This window comes from Pinus tabuliformis, chromosome Q, assembly GCF_031772625.1.
Source record: "Pinus tabuliformis cultivar Carrire ecotype Pingquan chromosome Q, CPIR1, whole genome shotgun sequence".
NCBI classification, from domain to species: domain Eukaryota; kingdom Viridiplantae; phylum Streptophyta; class Pinopsida; order Pinales; family Pinaceae; genus Pinus; species Pinus tabuliformis.
This window is the reverse complement of record NC_142296.1, coordinates 1,039,872,038-1,039,896,768: the sequence shown is the minus strand read 5'-3', so window position 1 is coordinate 1,039,896,768 and position 24,731 is coordinate 1,039,872,038.

Below are 24,731 nucleotides of genomic sequence, written 5' to 3'. Positions count from 1 at the left end.
ACCTTCTCCTATGTGGAGATGTACGGCAATCTCACAAAAACTTTCTAGACCCCATCTCTGATGAAGTGGTATCTTATTTATATAGGCTTGGACCTATCATGAAATACTTGATTTTGAGAGAGATTAATGCAACTATGATTGGCATAGTGAATCACAATTGGCCCCATTTCATGATCAAATAATCATATGAGAATCTTACAAAGCCATACGGCCTCACAACTCACCAGACTTGTTTCCATGTACTTTGCCTTTGTTGAGATAAGTGGTATTGATTGCTACTTACTGTTATACCACAAGATCATAACTGATCCCAAGTTGAAACAACATCCACAAGTAGATTTCTTGTCCACTACACTCCCTACCCAATTTGAATCTTTATAGCCTTGCAACTACACTCCACCAACTATAATGTACCTTAGTTTATACTCCACTATACCACAAAGATACCTAAGCACATGGTTTGTTTCCACCCTGTTGTAGCTCCTAGAGACAACCTTGGATTGCTTACAAGACCAGTTCCTGGGCACATCTAGATTTGTGTGTCTCAAATGATTTACAGGAAACTGGAGACATCACTTATGTGCTATAAATACATATATTTATAGGAAATGTGTTGGTTCATTTATCCAAAGAAATAAGACATGGATTTCTAGTACTTCTTTACATGTTCAGATCTCATAAATATGCATAAAAATAGTGGAGGCCGAGTAGTCCAAGGGCTTACATCTTAATAAGCGTTTGCAGAGCAGATGAGAGAGGACAAAGAGAAGGAGAAACTCATCACATAGAGCATAAGGCTTCAAGACTTCTACACTTAACACATAGAGCATAAGGCTTCGATACTTCTACACTTAACACATAGAGCTTGAGGCATTAAGGATTTTTATACTTATTTGAGTTACAAGCAGAAATAATGGATGAAGGAGGGGCTGAAAGCTATGGTTCACATGTTGCAGATTTAAATATATGATTTCAATAGTCCACACAGGTATATGGCTCAATAGTATTGAGACATGTGAACCTGTGATATAATTACATGCACTTGCATTCACATATCAATACAAATAAATCTATGAGGAAGCTTGAAATATTTCTAGCAACTATAATTGCATGAATACAGAGAAGAAATATGAACACAAAATGGGTTTTAACGGAGGGAACACATACTGTAATTCTTGAAGAGGGAATTACCACCATTCCCTTGATATTCTGAAAATTTTGAGTTACAAAGAGTTATAGTCTGAAAATAGCATGTAGTGTTTTCTATAGAATTTATGAACCTTTTCTAAGTCTTGCTTTCCCCTATTTATCTGGAGAGGGGAGCAAGAACATTCATTACAACAAAATATCTCTAGTCTAGACTTAGTTGTCAGGTCGACTAGTTGTCTCAACCATAAATGGCTCTGTGGCCCAAAAATATTACAGAATTAAATGCCTCGTGAAAGGAGGCATGTTACAATACAGTGAATAAGAAATACTTAGACAAAAATACACAAAAACTCTCCTTGCCCATCCTGTGATCATCTCTGCTGCAGGGGTTGTTCTACTTGTGGTATGGCTTCCTGCACTGCTTCACCAACCTTTGTCATTTATGTTTCATTCAAGCACCGACTTCCAGATCTGTGTCACAATAGGCTTCTTCTGGATCAGCCCATCTTGTGCTTTGAATGCACCATTTGTTTTTCTTAAAACCACAGTTGTCAACCCATCACGCCCTTTAAATCCCTGTCCTGCACTATCAGCACCTTGATGTACCAGGTGAGTCTCTCTTGATGGAAATATGGGGGAACTTGCTCATTCTGGCCTCTGGTTGTACAAAATGTTGTGAAACAGATGAAACCTGACCTCCCTTAGCCCTTTTCACTTTAGCTCCCCTTTTGTAACTTTCTCCATATGACCGGGGGCTAGAACCAAGGGCTTAGCCCTTCAGGTGCTAAGGCTTTCCACTGTTGTGCGGGGGCCTTTTCCTTTATAAAACCATAAATTCCTTTGATAACTCTTTATACCACATTATCTGATATCCCGGACGTGAAATGTTTATAGACCATGTGGTAATAACTTATTACATACGGGGGCCTTTTTCCTTATCGCAATCGCAATCGCATGCCAGGAAGGATATCGGCAGAGAATGAACTTTCACTTTGTGCGATCATTGATCCCGCGGTGACGTCATCACTACCACGTGTCACCCTATGAGTGGTGACATGTGTCACCCAGAAACAGCCCCATAGGACCCCTGAAAATGCCGAAACTGAGTGTCACGTGTCCTCCGTACTGCCACGTCATTGATGATGTCAGCGGCCATGTCAACCATCAATACCAATCACATTACGCCACGTGGCCCTCAGGAAGAGAGAGAAAATGGCCCGCCCGACCTTGTTTTCGCATGGGTTTCGTTTGTAAAATGATCTCGGCCTTCCCTAGCGATTTTACACAATATCGCAGAATCTCACCCCGCAAAGTTTTGGAGTGGTAGCCCCTCTGTTCTGCCAATTGCCGATAATGCGGGATTGCTCATCGCTGATATGTCATACCGCCACATGGAGGATAGAGAAGGAGGTCACCAGGGCTTGGTTTTTCCTTGAAATTCCTTTGTTAACGATTCTCAGCCTCCCCCGCGATGTAACACTATATCGCAAAATTGGTGCTTCTCCAGTCTTTTAAGTTTAGAACCCTGCTAATCCACCGATTGTCGATATCACCGTTCGGCATCATGAACCACTGATAACCTTAAGTCTGTGCCCCGGGACCCCACCGATAGTCGATATGAGGGATATATTGTGAAGCTGCGAGATGCCTGATATGCAGGAGTGCAGGAATTTAACATATTATGCCACCACGTGGAGGAGAGAGAAGGGGGCGGCTTGGCCTTTGTTTTTCATGGAATCCCTTTGTTAAATGAAATCGGCCTTCCCCAACAACTTTACATTATATCGGCGAATCACAACCCCGTAAGTTTTCTTGAGTGGCAACCCCTCTGCTTCGATGATTCGCTGATGGCCGGTAGTGCAGGATTTACTGTGCCCGAGCCCGATTTGCGATCTGCCTTGGTCCTTTGGGCTTTTCTTTTTCTTTTCTAGCTTCTCAAGGAGAAGTTTAAAATTGGTCTATATCCTGATATAGAAGTCCATTCTTGGACTTCCATATACCGTTGGAAAGCTCTTTCCAATCACTATGCAATATGGAGGGTATGATTTAGCTCTGAGATCTTTTGTGGCATGGGAAGGTGACTTCAAACTTCATTGTTCTTGGGCAACTTTGACCAACTAAAACCCACAATGTAGTGAGTGACAACACACACAATGAACCCTCCTCAGCCCCACCATGAACTAGTTGAGTGTGTTCATATGAAAACAAATATTTGACCTATTGTTGACCAGGTACATCGAGGACCCAATAAGTTTTTTATACAAAGTAGGATCCACCAACTCACCCTCAAAAGCACTTAGCTTCCTCAATTTGTCTTAGTCAATTTGGTGAGTATAGGTGTAGACATCGGTTTGCAATCCTCCTTCTTCAATCTCTTTAGAATTTCAAGTACATACTTTCCCTACCCAAGGAAAATCTCTGTTGGCTATTACCACACATCCAATCCCAAAAATTAGTTCATAAATCTAATGTTCTTCATCTCCAACTCCAAAGCAAGGTCCTCCTTACAAATCCCTATGAGCTTGTCTAATCTCGTGAGGAAGAGATCGTCAACATACAGTACTAAGATAAGTGGTTCACCATGTAGTATCCAATTCAACCCTCTTTAAATTAAGTTATCTCTACAAACTTTATTCCACATGGACCCTCACCTTGTAACCGCTTGCCTTATTCTATCTCTTAAAGCCCATTTTTTTCATGCTAATGTGCACCTTATAGTTAACCTATGCTTCAATATTTTCAAGTCACTGATCATAATCACTTCGGCTTTGAAACATTTGAACATAACAATAATGTAAAAGTTTACCACATCTTAATCACATGATCTAATTTAAAGGTTAACCATTGGATAAATTTTAACAATAATAAGAAGTATTAATGTTGTAAAAGACCTTAACAACCATATCAACCAATGTTATATAGATAGTAAATGTTTCATTATAATGATATTATCAATCAAGTATATATATATGTGTGTGTGTGTGTGTGTGTGTGTGTGTGTGTGTGTGTGTGTTTGTTAATTGAGGTTAACCTAGGTGGTTGGAAGGAAGGATGGAACTCTCCCCACCTAGGTTTAATTTTTGCAAGTGACATGACAAATGTTTACAGTATTGACAATATATGTATATTTTCAATATTGTCAACATCCGTATTCTAAATAACTACCACTTTCAAATATCATTAATTATATAGAAATAAGGGCTACATAGCAGCTAGTACCTGCCACTTAGCTTAAATATAACTTACTTAAACTAAAAACTAATGAAGGCAAATATTTCATGACAAAAATAAAACAACTAATAAAATATCGTGTTGTTGAATTCCATCATCAAAAATTAAAAAATATACCCCTATCAGGATGCAGTCCGACAGTTGGGATAGGCTATTTGTACTAATGATCAGTACCTTTGCAATTAGTACCATCGCCCCCCACATGCTCAAGGCAATGGGTGCGACGACCCTTGGCATGAATGCATGTTGGGGAGGTGGGAAAGGTCGCGGGTTAGGAGGTAAGGTAAGGAATATAGGCAGACGTGTGAGGGGAGCGTTCAGTGTTGGAGTGTTAACTTGTGAAGGAAGGTGGTATCACAGTGGTGTGGGAGGAAGATGGAACCAGAGACGCCAAGCTCGACAACAAACGCCTGTTGATCTTCGGTATGTTATTCGACTTCACTCCACCATTGTAATTATTTTGTGGTTGGGGTTTTGCTGGGGGGGATGGAGGGTAAACAGGAAGAAGACCTGGGGGGTAGAGAACTGCTGGTGGGAATGGGGAAGGCAATTGCCTGGTTTTGTATCCATACCCTCTTCCAGACAGGTAGTGCCTATAACCGCTGGGGGGACAATTGCATGCTATTGGGTTTTGATGCACCGTGCTCCCTAAACAGTGCTTGGGGTGAGGCTGATTGTTGCAAGTGAGTGTATGAGGGGCAGGAGATGGAAGAAGTGGGAAGGGGGAAGCAGTTGGTAGGATGCATGGGGTGCAGCCATTCGCGATGCATGCAAAGCAAGTGCTAGGTTAACCGAAATTCCTCTCAGACCAATGGAAAGGCCAGAGAATCCGATTGGAAAGCCAATTGGGTGGAACCGAGGGGAAGCTCCACTAATCCCTGGGCAGAGGGGGAAAGGGACATGAATTACTCCAGGCAAACTATAAGAAGAAAGAAGGGACTGCGAGTATGGCTTAGGCAAGGGTCGGTTGACCTGCATGCGAACGATAATAATGGGGATTAGAAAAGGGGTGCGACAGTGGGCTTGGTCTATGGACCTCCCCATTGCACGTTGCAGTGTTAAGACCACCTCAGCTCTGAAACCATGAGAGCAAGCGAAGAGGAGAAGCAGGGGATGGCGCATAACGATGGAAAAATAATTTAGAAAAGAGTCACCAGGGGGTGGCGCATAACTGCAATGTTGTGTTTTGATTTAACTAACTATTATTGTCGCTATGGCTCTGTAAAACAGGTCATCGCTCGTGCTACGAGGGGACGTGGTCGTGGCAAGAGAGGCCTGACACCTAGGAAAGATAAGGAGTCGAGCATGTCAGAACCACGCAGGGGCAGGAAGTCGATAGAATACCTTATCACTGAAGCGGCGGAGGCTTACTATGAGGGGATGGATGCAGGAATCCAAAAATTGTTAGAAGAGTGGGAGGAGGAAATAAAACAAGGCAGTGAGACAAAGGAAGAAATGGACAATTGGAGGACCTTAGTTCCAAATCCGGGTAACACCCGAGAAAGAATTACATAGTTTAAGCAAACTCTATACCTTTACTGGTTAATGAAGAGTTTATTAGGCAAGGCAATGGAACAAATTTTTGTGGGACTGGCAGTGACACTCCAGGGTATGCCGAGCTATAAGTAGGATTTAGAGAAAATCCTCTTCCAGATGCATAAACAAGACATCAGGTTGGATAGAATCGACCGCCACATCCCTTGCATGTTGGAGTTGAATGACATGCCTGGGGCATCCGCCAAGGATCCGACACCTGTTGAATCTGCCTTGGAGGAGCAGAAGGAATAGACTCTTACCTATGCATATTTTTGTTTTATGCGGATAACTTTTAATTTTTGTGAGGCAAATATCAGTTTAGATAGTTATGTAGTGTGTGGACATGAAACAGAGACATATCTAGCTTGGCTAGATAGATTAAGACTTTACTAGTTTTGGATGGCTCATAATGCAGAAAGGTGGCTAACAAACTTGGTTTCCCTTCGAGGCAAGTTGAGGCTACTTGGTCAATCTCTGTGGTGTAAAATTGCTTTTGTTTAATAGAAAATGGAATGGTCCTGCCAAGCTTAACAAATATATATATATATATATATATATATATATATATATATATATATATATATATATATATATGTATGTATGTATATGTATGTATATGTATATACATATATATATATATATATATATATATATATATATAATATTGTTTATATTAACACATACACACTTTAATATATATGTATGTATTTTATATGTGTGTGTGTTAATTAAACTTATTAAAATATGTTTTTAATATAATAATAAGTCATCTTAAATTGAAAATATGGAGAAAAAACTATAATTCAGGAAAATGGAATTAATAGAAAAATAAAATAAAAAAAGTTAAATAAAAAGGAAATTAAACTAAAAACAAAAAAAATATTAACTAACATAAATGGAAGTTACTAAAAAGTCCACCTCAACGAATCACCTTACAAATAAATAAATTTAACTAATAATAAAAATTGAATTCTCAATGTTAAACTATGGATAAGTGGTAGAAATTTTTGGTCAAACACTAACTAATACCAGAAAGAGCAAATGAGTAATACCATGCCTCAAAGATCAATAAATAATAATGTCCACAAAAAGTGGAAGGTACATAAAACTAGAATTTTTATTTCAAAACAAAACCAACTTTATATATGCACATGTATGAAATTTCATTCGGTGAAACTCAAAAGGTTATGTTTTGCACATTTTTTTACATAATATGTTTTACAATTGTCAAATTTGTTAGTTCTCAGCCATTTGATACATAAGTCTCACACATAACAATTAAACTTCACATAAATCTCGACCCACTATCAAAATTTAGCCATCCATCTATTCCCTCCAAACTTTAGTCTATCATTTTGTTATTGGTTTTGATTGAAATTTGGAAAACAAATTTTACCAAAATTAAACATGAAACATGTTTCAATATTTTTATGGTTTTATCATGTATGGGTTAATTGGGGATTTTTTTATACAATTATTTACTCTTGAATATAGAAACAAAAGGTAACCCAATTATATTACATATAATGAAAGACAATTAAAATATATATTGTACTTGGAATAGTTATAGTTTAAGATTATCTAAAAAATGGTGATGCAAAGAGGTAAGAAAATAAATTTACTTCATTACATTTCAAAATCATTATGTAATTTCTAAGGAACTAATTCTCATTTTTATGTGAAGTAAGAAGGCTAATAGGATATGGTTTAAATATTTTGGGTAGAAATATTTTAACTTGATTGGAATAAATTACAATAAAGGAATAATTTATTTTACTAAATTACCACAAATTCAACATGAGAACGAGTAATCTAAATTACCATTAACCCTAAGGTTGTTATTAAGGGAGAAGTTATTAAAATGGAAATGGTAAACCAAATTTCAATATAAAGTAAAAGGGCTCAAACTCATCAAGGGAGGGGAGTTTTTTTATGTAGGGGCAAGAGACTATGCTCAGGAGAGCCTAGTAGGCCAAATTTTTAGGCAGAAGGTCAAAGATCAGCGAGTAGATGTATCTCCTACAATGCAGATTGGCTCATCTCTTCTCATTGTGAATGCAAAAAAAATATGTGAGTTCAAAATCCTTTTTATCTATATGCAATTATACAACTTTGTAAAATCATAATTTAGTTGTTCACGGATTATGATAATGTATTAATGTTTCATTGATAACTTTAATAAATGATTAAATTATTATGTAGAAATATGAAATATTTCCTTGATAGTTTAAATGTTTGAGGTAGGGTTTGATTTATTTGTGTTCCTGGAAATTATATATTAGTTCAATATATATTATCATTAATCTGTCATGGTGAATATATTTGTCAGAAATTTAATCTTGTAGTTTATAATTGTTTTGTAAGTTATTAAATTTACACATTGGATTCATTGTTTTCACACATGCAATGAATTGCTTGATATAAATTTAGTATGCTTTCTACTATAAAATATGTGTGGGAATATTAATGTTATTACCATTTGTGTTTAATATATATGCCTTCTTTTATGTCGTTGGATACTAATGACATACACTTGGGCATATCGCTCTTCTTAACCTATCACCTATCAACTTTGAGAACTCTTTGTTATGGAAATGATGACGGCTATTGGATATATTTTCATTAACACGTTTTAATTTGAGTGTTTATTATCTCTACTTTATTATTAACTCCCCACTTTTTTATCTTACATACCATCATTAACCTGGAAATCTAACATATTAAAGAATTGTTCTGAAGTAATTTGGGAAAACATCATTTGTGACATGTCAAGGGTTACCCTCTCTAGTCTAAGGGGCCAAGCTAAGACCTAAAGCAAGGAAGTGTTATAAAAATCCATTGGATGCCTTGGCATTGACCCTTAACAAGGCCAATCTAGGGAAAAAAACTTCAACAAGTAAATAGTATAAGTTGGAGTCCACCTCACTCTTGTTGAAGCACAATCCAAGTAGGTACCCATCAATCCTGGAGTACCATGTGTGTGGTGCTTTCTTAAGTCCATAAAGGGCCCTCTTCAATCTGCATACATGAGACTCCATCCTATGAAACTCAAAGCCCCGAGGCTATTCAATATAAACATCTTCCTCAATCACCCCATTGAGGAAGGCAGTATTCACATCCATCTATTGTACCAACCACCCCATATTTGAGGCAATAGATATAGATGCCATGATATATGCATATCTGGAAACAGGTGCAAATTTTTTCTTACAGTCCACTCCCTCCTTTTGGGAGAACCCTCTCACCACGAACCTCACCTTATACTTCTCAACACTTCCATTAGCTACATGCTTGATCTTATAAATTTATTGAGAAGTGCCCATTAACTAGCATTTATATTATGTCCCAAACATCATTCTTCCTTATGGAACCATACTCTTCCACCATGGCATCCCTCCAAGCCTACTGAAATGTTTCTTCCTTGAAGATAGAAATCTTGGACTCACTAATGTTGGTCATCAAGGCCACATAACTAGAAAATCTAGCTAGTGGTCTAGTCTCCCTAATGGTCTTGTTGGGAGCCTCCACATGTTCCTTTAAATCCCTTAAGATCCGCTCAGGCCATCTCGTCCTTCTCTTGGAAGAGCTTGAAGGAACATATCATTCCTACTCTTGATATGAAGATTGCATTTTCCCTGCTACTGGTGTTGTTCATCCCTCCTCAACCTTGAGAGTCTCTCACTCTTGATCCTTTGTCACTACTAGATCTATCCCATGCCACCTCCTAAAGGTCCTACCCTCCTTAAATTTGACATCCCTCCTTACCACTATCTTCCTCCATCCTAGAAGTTAGATCATGTATGCCTTAGAAGTCTCACTATATCCCAAAAAAAATGCCCCTTTTTGATGAGGGCTCCAGTTTAGTCCTCTTCTCTGAAGGGATGTGAACATATAATGGACTACCAAATATGCAAAGATTACTTACCTTCAATTTAACTCTTGTAAAAATCTTCTCAATAATGTCACAAATAATTTCTCCCTGAAATAAACTCTACTGACATAAAAATATAGGTAAAGGAATGCACCAAATCCAATACATCCTTAGATCTAGTCTCATTGCTAGAAATGTTACCTTGGCCTGCTTTCCAAATGCACATCCTTTATTCACACCATCGTGATCTATACTAAACTTCAGAATACCAATGAACATCTTCCATAACAATGGTAGAGCCCTGTAGTGCAGATGTCCCATCCTCCTGTACCAAATCTCACTCTAGTTGTCACTATTGTGTACTATTGCTTTCATTAGTTTTCCTCTCAATAAATATAGAGTACTCTCCCTACTAATTATGACTCGCCTCACACTAGGATCAACCCCCTTTCAAATTGATAACACATCACCTCTTGTGAAACTATCCTAAAGTCATTTGTCCTCCATGGCTGAAATTGAGAGTAATTTTTTCTCCAACCCAAGTACATGCATTACCCCCTTCACCTCCATAATAATCCTTGAGTCTAATTGGAATTGTATTCTTCCAATGCCCTATACTGCATCCCTAGTGTTGTCACCAAGCTCCACATTTAGATATTTGTTCTCCTTGGTCATACTAGTGAAGGTATCATGAGATCATTTCATGTGATGAAATGCTCCATTGTTCAGAAACCACACCCCTATTATAATGGTTATCAAAGATAGGGTAGTAGAGAAAATTCCTTCTCGAATTTGTCATCTAGCTCATTCATCTATGCAAATGTAGGTGTTGTTGTTTTCCCCTTGTATTTGTTCTTGTTTGGACATTGTTTAACATAATGGCCAAACTTATGACATGCAAAGCACTTGGCTTTGCTCAGGTCTTTCCTCCCTTATGAAGATGCGCCTCCACTATGATTTTGCTTGGCTTTACCCTTGCCCTTCTTTGATTTCCCAACAATAGTAAGGTTCTCCTCATCTGCACCATTGAGTTTTCCACTGGTTATAGATTCCTCTCAAATTTCATTTTGGGTGATACAATTTGGCACAATTAGTAAGTTTATCTCCACCTAGGATACCTATTGCAAACACATGCCACTGATTGGTACACCCTTCCAATGATATTTTGACAAGATCCACCTTAGCCACCTCTTTCCCAACAATTGAGAGTTCATCATGAACCTCCTAAATCCTTGTGAAGAATGAGCATAGTCTCAAATATGTTCATCTTGATTTTATTCAGCTTCTCCCTTAGCACCATCTTTCTATTCTAGTTGTCACTCTATTACAACTTAGTCAAGTTCGTCCATGTCTGATAGGATGAATCTTTCTTCACTATGTGAGGGATTATGTGATCCTTCACACCATCGAAAATGATGCTCCTGGATCTTATATCTTTCAACTTATGTTTATTTGCTTAGGTAGAATCTTGAGGAACCTGAATCGCTTGGTTGTCAATTTCACACAAACCATTTTCCATTAATACAAGGGTGATTCGCTCCTTCCATGGACTGAAGTTTACAACCCCCTCCAACTTGTCTTCATATCTTAGACTTGATTAGCCATATTATCATATCAAATTTAGACACAAAACCCTTGTTGTAAAATAAAAATTCCACTGTTATAAAAATAATTCGTTGTTGTAAAACCCTTGTGATATATCATCTCCCCTACAAAGTTTCTATAGCTCTAATACCATGTATTTTTTTTCTCATACCATATTTGATTTATTTTTCTTCAACAATCTAATAAAATCCTAAAAAATATTTATTGCAAATATTTCAGATTTTTTTGAAAAATAAATACACCGATATATTAATTTAAAAGTGCATATGAATAAAATGAAGAGATCAATCATGCTACAATGGAGAATTTACACCCAAAACAATCTTCCTCATTAAATTTCTTGGGAAATTTTTGGGTTAGACCCATAGAGAATACATATAAAAATATAGTGGTTGCAAAATTGGAAACTAGACCCCATTGGGAAAACCAGCCTCAAAGAATTCGACCTCTAGAAATCGAGCCACATGAATCAAATCAACCTTGGACAATTAACCTATGTCACCAAAAAATTGACCTCCCTTTCTCTTTGTCTCTTACATCCCTTGTGCACTAGAGAAATCAACCTCTTTGGATAATTTGACATCCTCCATAATTCAACCCTTTTTTTTAGCAATTGGACCTACTTGAATTTCTCCTTAAATTCCCTACTACACTTCTCTTTAGTCTAGTTCAACCTCTCACTCCAAAGAAAATTGATTCCTCCACAATCGTGTGTCTTCACCTCTCCCGTAGGATTATTTCATATATTCACTAAGCCAAAATCCCTAACCCTAATACCCTAAGTGATCGATCGCTAGGATTAAATCCTAAGCCTCACTTGAGATGAACGATTGAGATTATATCTTCCTCTTCTTTTTCTAAGAAACAATTAGGAGTTAGATATTATAATGAAAAGTTGGTTTTGGGAACAGAACCCTTACATAGTTCTCCATTATCCACTATTATACTACATTCAATAGTCCAAAGTATAGATATTCTAAGCTTATAGCATTTTTTTCTATTATTCTAAATAAATGGCTATTGTAATCATTACAAAGAACTCCTAATAATAGCTTATATGTACAAAACATCAAAAATTATCAAGGCATGATGATTTATGTGGCAAATGGTGATCCTGCCTCTTCAACTTCTCCTTACAGCTCGTTATCATTGTCCTTGACTTGTTGGTCCTGTCCCCCAACTCTTCTAGCCTTTTTATTTGTTGGTCCCTCACTAGTCTCAGACTCCTCCATGATTCCCTGTGCTCTATTGCTTATTTTTTCTTCTACTTTTATCAATCTAGTATCCATTGCAGCCATCCCTATTTGAATCTCAACTTGAAATTTCTCCATCTTGATTTGCATCAAATCATACCTCTTTTCCATTAATAATTGATATGTTTGCCTCTGTTTCCTACGAAGCACTCTGTTGTTGCATAGCATTAATCGACCCTTCCATATCCTCCAACAAAAGTTCCATGAGTTGGTTGATCTTGGCTTGCTTGTGCCCATGAAATGGACTTCCCAATTCCACCATGAGAAGTTCCCTTTGTTGCATGAAGATTCTAATTTCACGCAATGATAGCCACCTCGTCTCGCAGTTAGGTTCATACAACAGTGAAGCACTATTAAGGGCGACACCAAATCATATAAATTGACCCCTGCCTCTGATAATGATGAAAAATATGGATGATATGGAGATTAAATCCCTTCTAATGTGAATTGAATGTTTTAACAAGGCTGATGAATTTGCCAACTGAGTCCAAAATTTTCCATTATTAACAGTTGAATCCTATAGCCACTTGTGCATGCATGGGATTACGTTTATCCACAAGTTGTGACATTGTATAAGACAATGGTACACTTCCATTAGGCTTCACATTTGGATATTTAAGACAATCTTCTATTCCGTCCTTGGGATCATCGATATTCACGCTAGGATCCACTTGTTTAGAGATGGGGCAATTGTTATATCTCCCAATGTGAACATTTGATCATTTATTTGGCTATAGGGACCATTATTTTTGTTACTTTGACCCTGATATGTGTCCAGTAATTTCATGGTAAAGGGAGGTTTATTGCTAACCTTTGGTTTATCTCCATTAACACATGTTCCAATGTCGTCCCTTTGTTTTCCATTGTGTCCACTTCTATATTTAGTTGCATGTACACATGGTAGAATTCTATTTGTTAAAAATTCTAGATTTGTAAGGTAATCCTTTGTAGGATGGAGAGGAGGGTGATGTTATGCAATCCCCTTACTTCCAACACATGTCAAATCACCATCATTAAGTATTTGAACACCATAATTTTGGAGATGTTTATTGCTACCGCTAATTCTAATCCCTGCCAAAGTGCTATATATTCATCTTGGTTGTCAGTTGTAGTGCCTAAACCCCAAGCGTATTGTAACTGTAATTGTTCATCAGGGTGATAGATAACCCCTCCCACTCTTACCACCCCTAAAAATTGAGATTATATCTAAGTCACTTAAATACTTTTATTATTTATCCTTGGAACTTTGGCCTAATTGTCCACAATAATTAATTAGATTAATTATTGTACTTTTCTATATTAACCTTAGGAAAGAAATCATAATATCACTTATTCCACCAAGCAAGCACCTAACGAGGAAATCAAATATCTACTACATTCTAGGACACAAAGCCTATGTAGAACACCTTCTGAAGCTACAAAATCTTCAACAAAATCATATTTTGAATGAGTCATCTTGGTAGGTTTATTGTAACTTTTTCTTAAAGAAGTTTCATACGATAAAAATTTTAGGGTTCTAAGGAGATATAATGTAGTACCTCAAGTAGAAATTTTAAAATCATATTTGACAAATTGGATATGTGGATGTTGTGCAAGTTCTCTCTTAAGAAGGGGCCAAAAATCACAATTTTTTGGAAAAGTGGCCGCAACCTTCACTTGGCACCTCGAATTTTGATCAAACCTATGGAATAAATAAGACATATCAAAGTACTGCAGGAACAAATTTCAGAATTAAAAGGGATCAAATTTTGGAGATGTATTAGAACAAATGTTAGCCATCCAAATAGTCTACAAATTAGGTTTTTTAAAGGTATGTAACTTACAATTGGCATACATTTTGATTGCAAGATTGTTTTTTGGTGATTTAAATTTTTTATGAACAAGAAAAATGGGAGAATTATTATTTTCTCACATGTCTCCTAAGGGTGCTTCAAAATATACCTCACTAACTAAATCCTCAGAGAGCTATACTATGACTCATGAACAAAGAGAAGACATTTTTCACTATATTAAAGAGGGGAAAAAGAAATTGGTAAACAAAATGGATTACATGGAAAAGAATATGGAAGATTTGAAAAATTCCATGCCCACCCTCCTTTGACATATTGTAGAGGAGAAAATCCCTAAAGGAGATATCCAGACATAAGGAAAACATGAAAATTTGAAGGAAATAAAGCTTAAGTCGCAGAATCATGTAGAGGAGAAACTCCCTAAAGGAGATATCGAGACACGAGGAAACATGAAAATGTGGAGGAAATAAAGCTTAAATCCCAAAATCATGAGTTTTCATCACCTCAATATCCATGTCATCAAGAAATCAATGTGACACCAAGGAATTACTTCATTCTAAAGATTGATATGAGGAAGTTTAATGATAATGATCATATAACATGTATATTCTAAATGGAGACACTTAGATCTACACCAAGTGACAACTTAGAAAAGGTAAATATTGCATCTGTATGTTTAGAATAAGATCAATTTGTATAAGTACAAATGGATTTGTGAAAGGAAAATGGATTCTATTATATTTAATGTAGGATTGTTTTTTCGAGGAAATATATGGGTAGATCCACCCGAAGGGATCACATCTCGTTGGCTTATTAGCAAAGCCTAACCCTATGGGCATCGAGGAGAATCGACCATGTGACCTACCATTAGCGAGGTTATTTTTAGTGATGAGAACTTGACCAATTGAGCTAAACCTTGGGGCTTATTTAATGGAGTATTTGATAGCACATTATGGGGATATTAAGAGCAATTCATTCTTTAGTCAATAAGTAAATCTTTGGCGAAAAAGGTCTAGTTAGAGAGCACATTCAACAATTCCAAAAAGTTGAGTCTCAAGGTAAAGAAAATTCTAGAGGATAATTTGTTATGCCTCTTTAAGGAAACTTCAAGGGAAATCATCCAATATGAGGTGTGCCTCTTTGAACCTAAATCCTTAGAGCTTGCTTTCAATTTTTCAAGGAAAGTTGAAAGTAAAAATATGGCTAAAAGAAGAGTGGTCACTGACAACTATAGAGAACATCATGCTTCCTCTCCTATGTTCACTCACCAAACAAGGTTGACACCTTAGAGAACGGATGGAAAAAGAGCAAAGGGGTTATGTTTCAATTGTAATAGATGTGACAACCCTTTTTGTAACCCCTCTTTTAAATGTCACTAGGAATTGTAATTCAATGTAAATATTTTGGAAATGCAATACGATGACTGAGCTAGACGAATGGACACAAATTCAAAGGTTTGAGGAGGAGGAGTTGCTTGTAAACCCAAACCATTGCATTCATTTTATCACCTATCTCCTTGATGAAGTTATGACATTGCTGGTACAAGCATTGAATATAAGTATGGGTTATCTGCAATAAAGGACAAAAATAACATATGGCCTCTTACTCGGGGAACATGTTGTGGAGTCAACATGTAAGGGGCAAATGGAGAAGGCATGGGTGGTGTTGTGCAAAGCAGGATGCTCGGAGACATGGGGAGAAGTAGCATAGTTATGCAAAAGCACACAAAGAGAGTGGATACTCTCGGTTGTGCAATGATAATTACAAGAAAATTGTTGGAAAAAGGTCAAATTATTTGTGTATTCATAAGCATGGAAACACGTTGAGCAGTGTGAGGTAAAGCGAAATATTGTTTTGTGGAGAAGGTTAGTGCACTCTAGATTACTACTCATCAAGTGGAGATGTTGTGGACTCTGGAATTTCTTGTGATGTTTCATAGGTGGAGACCTGAGGGTAGACAATGGATTCTCATGAAACCTATCAAGTTAAGGCATGGTGTGCTTTGGATTCCTGCCAAATTGTATGTGGAGGCATAGTGGGCTCTGGATTCTCGTAGTGTGAATCGAGTGGAGACACCATGGGCTCTAGATTCTTATAGTGATTGATTGGGTGGAGCACTGTGATTTATGGATTCCATGAAGTGTTTGATTGGGTGGAGACACTATGTGCTATGGACTCTTGTGTATCAGGTGGAGGCACTATGTGCTCTATATTCCCATGTGATCTGGTTGACTTGTATTAGTGTGAATTCCCTTGAGCACTTGACTCCTCAGTCTCTGAATCTAGCTCGAGGGTGGACAAATACAAGAAAGATTGTAGTGTAGTTGGCCTACGGTTGGCTGGAGAGTTGAATTTCATTTGTCCATTGTCAATCATGTAAGTTAATCAAATAAGTATATTCACTTGTTCATATGGTGTACCATGAATGGTAAATAATAGTGCTATGTATTGTGGCAATGCATGTAACATCATTATTTATAAAGCAATGTGATATTCCTAGTTGAAATTGATGGGATGTTGTGTATATGTTCTCATGGTTATGAGGGGCTAGGAGGCCTATACTCTTGTTGATGTTTTACTGAGTTACAGAGTTGTCTACATGATTTGAATGAATTCTTTATGTGCATAGTTAATTGATATAGTGTGTGGAATTTCATTGTTTGGTATGGCTTTCTGATTAGGACTGTCGAGTGTCTTTATGTTGTAACATATGTTCACTAGTAGATATAATGGAGTCTGTCTGGGATCCATAGTGTGGTTTATGTGATGCTTTGAATGATTTTTGTGAAGAAAAGGGGTCTTACGCTTATGGAAATCTAGTGTTCAATGCAATGCTTGGTCTTAGGTAAAGGTTTGAGCAAATTCTTTGAAACCCTTCAGGTTCTAAGCCTGGACATTGTAGAGAACAAACTTGTATTGTTGGTCGGGGACTTGCATTAGCGCTAATTGTTATGATTAGATTAATGTTGGGTTTATCTTTAAGTGAGAGATTAAAGCTTAATCCAACACTATGCCTCATTACCAGGCAATAACTCTTTGGAATGGGTGTCGTAGACAAAAAGTATGACACCAAGGGTTGATGTCATATCACGGGAAATTTCACATCATGCCATCTGTTAGCATCGAGATCAATTGAATTGTGTTGGATCTAGGTGTGGTTGACAGAGAGTGCAACAAGGGTTCCCTGTTTATGAACATGAAAGCATAAAGTTGCACGAAGCGATTTGTCTTGTGGGAACTAAAGCAGACTGAGGTGGTAGGCACCACGAAGGCAGAGTAAGTTTATGTAGATGTCATGTATGTGGAATGACGTGGTAAGGTTGATGATGTTTCTCATTTTCAGTGTGACATGTGGCAAGAAGAAGCAGTCATTTCAGAGGCCAAGTGGTTGTTTTTTGGATGACACGTGGCACCAACTGAGGATACCGTGTGGAAATATGACATCATCCTGAGGACAATATGATATCAACAAGACGTTATGAAGGTAGGGTGACATGAAATCAACTAACGTGGAATCTATGCAAACACATGGGTGCTAGGTGGTTCCACGTGACACGCCATGTCATCTCGGACTATACCTATGAAAAGATCCATGATGCTCTTCCTTATCTCTTGGCACGAGTAATAGAGAGCATGATGTTAAATATTGGTGTCTACATACAAGAAGGTTTTCCATCCGCGCCTTCCGTCCAGCGCCAAGTTTGATTGAATCATCCCTAGTTGGGGGCATGGTTAGCAAAAGGCACGATAAAGGGATTGTTCTTCAATTCACGTGCCAACAACAAATCTTGTAAATTATCTAGGGGGAGGCACAGGGTCTTGCTATTGATGCAAACCATTGATTTAAATAAAGAAAGTTGGGGAAATGTTTAAGCTATGAAGTGGTTAATCTGTTGGCCACATGGGGTGCCATGTGGCACTACTTGGTTATTCAATATTCATGAGGGCATAACTTTCAATCCTGGAATCAGATTAGGGTAAATTCTACATCACCAAAAATCTCTTAACGAGTTGGATGTGACGATATCACCCAAGGTTAATTATGCTAAACTTTGGAGTAAAGGAAATTTTTTAATCCCATTAATAGAGGTTGGAATAATTAAAAGTAACACCTCCCATTAACCTGGGATTCCCAAGGGGGTAGGAGGGAGGGTTATAATAACAAGTACAATAAGGGGCATAAATGTGGTGAGAATAAATTATTCTACATATATTGTGAAGAGGAAGAAGATCAAGAATTGGAACCATTGCAGGATTTGGAGTTGGAAGACACTACTCCAATGATGTATTATCATGCATTGGTTGGCATGAGTACTCCATAAACCCTCAAGATAAAAGCGTGTATGAAAAAGAAAAAGGTGACCATGTTGATTGATTTCAATAGTACCCATAACTTCATCAATTACAAATTAGTAAAAGTTCTCAGTTATTTTTTTGTAGTTCGAGCTCTAGAATTTCAAATAATAATCACAGATGAAGGTACCATAAATTATTCAAGGAAATGCCATAGTATTAAGCTGAATAATGAGGGGGGGAGTATCTATTGGATAGTCCCATTATTGCAATCCAAATGGGTGGTGTTGATGTTGTATTATGGGAACAATGACCCTTAATTTTCAACATATTTTCATGAGATATCCTCATAAGGCAAGGAAATTAAGCTTATAGGTATCCAAGGGAAACCCTCTAAAGTGGTAAGCTCAAATAGCATGAAAAATTTACTCAAAAGGACACATTGGTGTAATTGCACAATTGTACTCATTAGATGTTCAAACATCTATATCATATGCTATAGTGGACCTATAAAAAGTTACCAACGACCATTCCAAAGTATTTGGATAGATGTCTAAGGGTCTTCCACCTGCTCGAGCTCATGACCATGTTATTCATTTGTGGCCTAGAAATGTACCACCTAACATTAAGCCTTATAGGTACTCATATGCATGTAAGAGTGAAACTGAGTGTTTGATTCAAGAAATAGTAGAGGTTGGCATCATCAACCTAGCCAAAGTGCTTTCTCTCCACTAGTGGTAATGATTACAAAAAGGACAGTTCATGGCATGTGTATCCAAATTATATAAAACTCAACAAAATCACCATGATTCAAAGATAGGTTTCATATTTTTGCCATTGATGAATTATTAGATGAATTGCATGAAATAGTTTTCTTTACTAAGTTGGATCTCCGTTGGAGATATCATCAAATCAGAATGAGCAATACAAGGAGAATGCCTTGATGTGGAGGTTTTTACAGAACCTCCCCAAAAAATTACCCATCCTCTATTTATAGTGAAGATTGCTAGAAAAAGGGTGCAATCATAGGTTTTTGCATATGTTTTTAATAGGTGTGCAACAAATTGAAACAATGCACCAATGTGTTTGATTTCATAAGGCATCGGTGCCTCATTACATAGGTGCACCAATATCAATTATCAATATAAAAAATACTAAAAAGTGTTTTTAATATATATATTTATATAAAAGATTCCATTGCTTCAACAAAATGTGATTGCATTGGGGTACTTAACAAGAAAACACTGAACATAAAAGACATTTTTTATTATTCAATGAAAAAATAAATAGATTAAAACAATGTAAACAATACTAGGGCATTACTACAAGAATGCCTAGGCGCATTCCTAGTAATTAACACACTTGGGTGTTTGGACATAGAAGCACTGATATCATATATTAGTTAAAAAAATATGAAAATATAGTTTTGATTAGATATTTCTATATAGATTTTCTAGCGCACTTCAAATGAACGCCTCGATGCATTCCCTATAATGAACACCATGGTGCTCCTTTATATGGAAGAAACGATATCAAATATTATTATAAAAAGCAATAATTTAGTTTTTAATATAACTGCCTAGAGTGCTTCCTCCACAATGCCCCGATGCGTATCATTTAAAGGTAGGCACCAATGTCTCATGAATTAGGTGCACTGATATTAGTTATTAATATAAAAAAATACTAGGGGTGGTAGGAGCGAGGTGGGCACGATGTAGTTTTTTGCCTTGAGAATAAAGAAAAACATAGGTATGCTTGGGTTTTATGTCACACTTCCTAATATGTTGCTAAAGACTATGCTTTATATCAACATTCGAGGACAATTGCGAATCTAGGAATTCACGAGGTGATTTTTTTGGTATTTCCTTGAATACAATTCATCATTTATATTCAGGATATCTCCCCTCATATATAGAGTTAAGTTAGATTTTCAACTGGATTTATCAATTTTATCAGTCTATCCCCAAGAAGAAATGTCTTCATGTTCTCATATCAAACAATTTCAAGGTTAATCACATGGATAATTTGGGGTCAATGCTAAATAATGATCAACTTTGGTGGTAGGGGCAAAAAGGGGTGTGTCCCCCTTCCTTAATACTTAATCAAGAGACTCAAAAATCAAAGTAGAGGAATAATTCCTCGTGGTTTAATGTATAATTTTGATGCTTTATAAATTTTGGTTTTTGTTAGGTCAGTATTGGCAAATGTACAAGTGAAATATTGTAGATATTGTAGCATTTCGTTCAAAAGCTTCAAGGTTAGAATTCTATAGATGGTCATGGATACATACTCCATTCTGACCATGTCCACTAGCTTCAACTTGCTTATGCAAATCATGTATCTAAAATGAGCTTTAGCTTAGTTTCTTTCAATATAATAACTATTCTCAGTTCTTGCTAAAAATAATAATAATATAAAAAATGCTAAAATATAAATTTTTAATATATCTTTCTATAGAAAAAATATTTTGGGGCATCAGAGAGAAAAAAAAAAAAAAAGAGAGCGCACATGGGTGCATGAGAAGAATGCAACAAACACAAAAGTTTTTTTTTTAATTCAATTAAAAAATATATTTTTTAAAAACAAGATAAACTTTACCGAGGGACGGTAGGAGCCGGAATGGTGATCATTTGCCCTGAGGAACAATCAATGTTTAGTTTCGCTTGGGGTCTAGGTATAACGACTAATAATCAGGCTAAATTCTTCGCATTGTGGAAAGGTTTGCAGAATGCCATCAATAAATTTATAAAGAAACTAAAGGTCCTTTGAGATTCCTTGATTGTCATCAGGCATATCTCCAAAGTGTCATCAAGAAGAAACTCTTATTTATCTAAAATTATTATCGGGATAGCTTTGCAAATAAAAAACTTTGAGGAGATCTCCCTCTTTCATATTCTTAGACTTCTAAATGGTGAAGCAGACAAACTTGGAAAGCATGGGTCTGAGCTTGAGCAAGGAATTTTAGAAAAAAACTTTGGACAAAGAAATTTCTCCCCAATTCCATGAATCAAGTTCATTTGGCTAATGTGCTTATCAGTGGCCCGTCGTCTCGTAGGAGGACCTTGGTTAATGGATTACATGTATTAAATGTTGCATGCCATTTGGTTCCCCTTCCATCTGGCTTTGACAACTTAAGATATTCTCCCTGTGGAGATGAAGAGCATTCCGCATCTCCTTCTCCATCTCTTTATAATTACAACCTAGACAAATGGGCATGCTCAAGGACAAGTCTTAAATGGGATTCATTATCTCACTTAAGGTCATTGATCTAAATGAAATTCTCTGAGGTGTCAGTTTTTAATGTTCTGCAATATGGGCCTTGGTTTGCAGTTAATTTGAATGGAAAAATTCCTCCTTGTGGCGGATCTTCGAATTCGAGTCGAGTTCGAATTAATGCCTCTCCTCAAGTTACATCCTAGATGGTGTGATGAAGAAAAGTTAAATGTGCAGGGGATTTGTGTTGGGTTTGGAGCCTAATTATCTTCCTAGTTATTTAGAGGCTTTTTTTTTCAGTCATGTTCGATCCCTGTTCCTAATAAGGCAGCAATGTCACCCATTTAATTGCCATCAGGAGGGTCCAAGGGGGGCGACGACGACTTTTATGAGCCCCCCTAGCGGGGGTTCGAGGGCAGCGTCCCTGAAGCTAAAAATAAATGAAATTTTGCCTTGTAAAATATTGTAATTTCGTAGTCAATTCAGTTCGTTCATTAGGCAAATGATCTGACGGTAGAAGTTATGTTACTTTAGGGTTTTTTTCCCTAGAAGGAAACCCTCGGTTTATATGAGGGAATTGCATTGTGGTTGTGTATGATTATTCTGAGTGTGACAAAGAGAGAGAGGAGATTGCGTCAGAGCGAAGAGGAAATTACAGTGGATCTATTGTAGGTTGTATCTCTTCATTTTACTGGATAATATAAAAGGAAGGACTAGATGTTTCTTTGTGCACGTAGCCCAAATTGGGTGAACCACGTATATATGTGTCTCTCTTATTTTATGCATTTTCATATTTGTGTTTCCGCAATATTTTGTGTATTTCATTGCTCCATTAAGTGATTTCTAACACTTTGGGCTAATTTCGCATCTTTCCCTATTGCTCTATGTTTGGTTTCGTGACTTCACAACTAGTGTTTAAGAAGTGCATTCATGGTCGCCCTTGAGAGTCATGTCCCTCACGATGAATTAGATCATTGGAAGCATTAAGTAGAGAAATTATTAAAAGTTCTAATGGGTATGGAAATATTACAACTAGAAGGTTGGAGCTTGTTAAGAGTGAGAGGGAGGCAAGGTTTAAACTCTTGGAAAAGAAAGTTGAAGGGTTGAAGACATGCGTGGATAGGAAGTTGGTTGGTCCATAGAATAGATTACTTTTGCTGAAGATGCAATTTATTGGATAAGTGATGAATGTAGAGGACGTTGGATCCAAGAATGGACTCTCTCATCTCGATTTTTATCTCCAGGTGGCGGAAACGGTTGGTGTGGCATATGAAGGAGGCTCATCTTGCGGCAAGCAGGTGATCCTAAAAAATGTAGTAGAGGTTGGCACCTCTTGGGAAAACTAAGTAATATTCCTTTATGTACTCCAATTATGAACTCTTTTGGGGATAATTTTGTAGAATTCACCGGAGGTTTCAATGTAAAATTGTAGTGCAATAAGCCTGTAGACACAAGAAAATTTTGTTGTGATTATACTGGAACATTGAAGTAGCATAAATCACTAAAGCTTATAAATGGTTATGGCCATGTAATCGAGATATTTTAATATAAAAAATGCCATTTAAAAAAACAAAAAAAAATTACTGCGGAACCACCACAAAAACACCTCAGTGTGTTCTAAATAAATAAAGCCTTGGGGCATTTGGACACAGATGAACATATCTATATATATATATATATAAAAACAATGGACATTAAAAAATTTTATTTATGTGGCAACCATGCCTCCTTGTGTGGCAAGAGACCAAGTAAATTGTTTAATACCTCCCTATTTGAACTTTCACCAATTTTAAATTTTAAATTTATTTTAAATTTTAAATTTATTTTAAATTTTCCCATTTAAAATAAATAAATAAATACATGATGTGCTTATATTGTTCCAATCACATCAAAATAAGTAATGATGTACCTTGTTATACATAAGAAGAATTATTACAGTGTGGTCTGTTTAAAACAGAAAGCATCACCATAAGATGCATCTCTTGTGTGCCCTATGTCTGTTCGCACCAAATAGAGTGCATTGATTAATGTTTTCATATTATGTTTTTTCAAGAGGGTGCAACATATAACATAGGCACGTCGATGCTCCACGTAGGATGGAGCACTCAGTTACTATGCATTGTAAGAAAAATGAAATGATTTAATTAAAAAATTAGTAAATTTGAAAATATGGCTCTAGTGTGGTAAATTGATTTAGGTGCATTAGGGTGCTCCTAATTGTGGTGCACAATGATGATATTGGTGCACCATAGTTCAAGGAGCATTGGAACTGTATTTTTGCACCAATTCGCATGTCTTATTTGTTGAAAATAGCAACAAGAAATGTTAAAAATAGAATCTAGAAATTCCAATTTAAATTGTCCCTGAATTAAACTGAGAATTAAAATCGAATTTTATTCTCATAGCAACATGTAATAGTTAACTAGAGTGAGTTGACTTAGTTAACTTAGGAATTTCGAGTTGGAAGTCTTTCTAAAGTCATGTATATGTTCTCCCTATATTATAGGGGTCCAGGATGAGTTAATTATGAGTTGCAATTAGTTAACTCAGTTTATTGAGTTAATTCCAGTTAAATTAATTCCACATTGTTTGACGAACTAATAGTGAGTTAACAGTCAATTGGTGCACTAATGCATTAACTAGTGCTACTCCAGTTAACTAAAGATTCCCTGGTCAGAAACTCATGCATGTTGATTATGAGAAAGACCCAGTTGAGACTAGAGCGCAGGGACAGTGTACTATTTGTTATATAATTTTCTAGAGTTGTACAGATGGTGCATGCAACCAGGA